Below are 2,889 nucleotides of genomic sequence, written 5' to 3'. Positions count from 1 at the left end.
GTAATGTATTACAGGGTGATATGATTCACACTTCTGCTATGATGTAATATAAAATATAGTGAAGTGATAGTAGTAATCATCTAATAAGTAGCATCATGTTATTAAATGTAGGGGGAAGTACTTGGTGTATTAACTTCTGAAATTGTATGAACTGTACCTGTTCTGAGTGTGCATTGCGTGGCAGTCGCACACTCTGTACTTATTCTATATGTGGATCTGCTCTGTGTATGAGGGAAGCATGCACTGCAGATCCATGTGCTGTACCAGTTGTGAGGCTGATGAAGCTTCCAGGGATTTTTAGAGATGCATCCTGTTGACAGCTACCTTCTGGACAGCCACTACTCATGTTCCAATCGTTTAGGTGCCTTCATGGGGGCCAAAAATAAGAATTGCGCCTGGAATATTATATTTCGCTTGGGATGCCAAAATACATATAGTTCTGGAAACTTGCACTACTGCTGCCCGTGCTGCAGCTGTTCTGTTTCTTTTGGTGATGTTTGATATAACTTCTGGTTATACAAAAGCCAAAAGTGGGTTCTATTTTATATAGATCTGCTATGAGATAATTGTAGAATTTGATGGAAACATTTTCTGCAGCCTAAATGTGTCCTTAGGTTTTGCGTTTTTCCGAAGGTAAAGAACTCAAATTCTTTCCCTGTCTTATAAATCACCCGATGCTAACTTTCCTCTAATTAGCATTGATTTTTAACACTCCCCATAAAATCTCAACCATATGTAAGCTCTTAAGATAGCTCAGTGGGCTATTGTATCTACTGCAGGGGAGTGACTAAAATGCTGCCTATCACTGCACTGGCTCCAAAGATGATAACATCAGCCTGAGAATTGCAGAGCGCAGCCTCCCAAGGTTGATAAAATGAGCTGAATTCATTTGGCCTCGCTTAACACCCGTCATATACTGTTCCACAGATTGAGAGGTTGTTGCAGCAAATGCCACAACTAATTTTTATTTTATTTTAATTGGTACAATCTGCTTTTCTAGAGTATGCTTCTCTGCTCCAGACATTGTTATAGGTAAAAAGCTAACTGAACGCCCGACTCTCTGGCCACAAAGAGTAAACGCCGTGGTCGAAGCGCCCTTTTTAAATATGAAAACAACGAAAAGCACACACTAAAACTAGCCTTGAGAAGGAAAAAAAATCACCATGAAAATCTGTGGGTAAAGAACGGGTCGCCCCTCCTTTCAACCCACCACCCAGTGACAAGAGGATGTGCCAACCGATGATGATTTTCAGAACAAAGTCATGCCGCTTTAAAAGGAGAAGTCGGTTGTCACCAAGTACACATGAAAGCTGCTATCTGATTCCTTTCGCTCACAATGGAGGAAAGACACTCTCCGCTGTATTGGGCCGGTGACATCACCTCTCACAACCCTGATGAAGAAATCTCATACTATGAGAACAGCATCATGTGGGACTGCCAAGATGAGAAATTGCCCCATGGGTATACTTACCTTCCGATCCTCTATTCAGTTTCCTTCTTTTTTGGCTTTCTTGCCAACATTTTTGTGATTGTCTTGATGGTCAGGAAACAAGGACCTAGGAGACTGGTGGACACCTTTGTGATCAACCTGGCGTTGGTTGACCTGGTCTTTGTCTGCACCCTGCGACGGCAGCATTGGACAATCAGTGGTACTTTGGCAATGCCCTGTGCAAGGTGAGCAGCTTTGTTATCATGGTCAACCGCTGCTCCAGTATCCTGTTCCTGACCGGCATGAGTGTTGACTGCTATCTGGCAATTGTTAAGCTGCTGGACTCACGATGTGTCCGCACGAGGAAGTGTGTGCTTACCACGTGCATCGCTGTCTGGGCCATATCGTTTGGGATGGGTATCCCTTCCTTGATCTACAGGAAGGTTTGGACCAATGAAGATACCGGTAGCACCTTCTGCATGGAGGTAATGTCAACCGAGGCTTGTATCATTAAGTTGATCTCGCTTCTCTTCACCTTTGTGCTGCCCTTGTTCACCATATTGTTCTGCTACTGCTCCATCTTGGTTCGCTTGAGCACCCACATCTATCAGGGCAAGCGCACAAAGAACTCACTGAAGATCATCTTCACCATCATGGGTGCATTCATGTGCTCCTGGCTGCCCTTTAACCTCTTGAGTGTCATCTTCCTTTTCTCCAAGCTCAAGTGGATTGCTCTGTCTTGCTCCACCACCACTTCCTTGAAATGGTCTTTGACCATCACAGCGGGCTTTGCCTTCATGAACAGCTGTGTAAACCCAATCATTTACATCTTTCTGGATCGTTACTTCCGGTACCAGGTCTTGCAGAAAACGTTTGCCTTGTTTCCACGGGCAGCGTTTAAAGGCAGAAGGCCCAGCATAGGATCCTCATCCTCCCTTCCAAGTGACAGCTTCAGCATCTTTTCTAACAAGAGTAAGTCAACTGGGATCTAAACAAACTGGACTAGCATCAAAGAGGACGGGGATGACCTGTCTTTAATAGATCGATTTAAAATTCACCACTGTCTTTTGCTTTAAAGTCAACATGAACAATTTTTCAATCAAAGCGTGACTTATATTATGGAGGGCTTGTTTATGAGATTTTTTTTCTTGTACTGCTTGCCCTGACCCAGAAAATCTCAGAGCCTCTCTAAGCAACTCTTAGCTCTACTGTAGCCAGCCCTCTGCCAAAGCGTGTCCTCGTTGGAGGTCACTATTTTAGAAAACGCCAGTGAGGCATAGGAAATTATGAGTTGGCAGCTGGGTAATTTCTGACTGACATTAATGAGAAATATAACATCTCAAAAGCTAAGAGCTTGGCAACCACTTCTAAGATCTCTCCAGACACATCTTCTTGTTTTTGCTGGCAGCAAGTTATTGCTTTATTTTACTTCATGTTTAAACAATATATCAAACATTGCA

General features: G+C 43.3%; 1 pseudogene; it reads left to right on the top strand.

Moving 5' to 3' along the window:
* The first annotated feature begins 1,336 nt into the window (after nt 1-1,336).
* On the top strand, nt 1,337-2,421 carry LOC146871532 (C-X-C chemokine receptor GPR25-like; annotated as a pseudogene).
* Nucleotides 2,422-2,889: the final 468 nt, after the last annotated feature.

Source organism: Triturus cristatus, chromosome 1_1 (genome assembly GCF_964204655.1).
Source record: "Triturus cristatus chromosome 1_1, aTriCri1.1, whole genome shotgun sequence".
In the NCBI taxonomy this organism is placed as follows: domain Eukaryota; kingdom Metazoa; phylum Chordata; class Amphibia; order Caudata; family Salamandridae; genus Triturus; species Triturus cristatus.
This window is presented reverse-complemented; position numbering and strand designations above follow the sequence as displayed.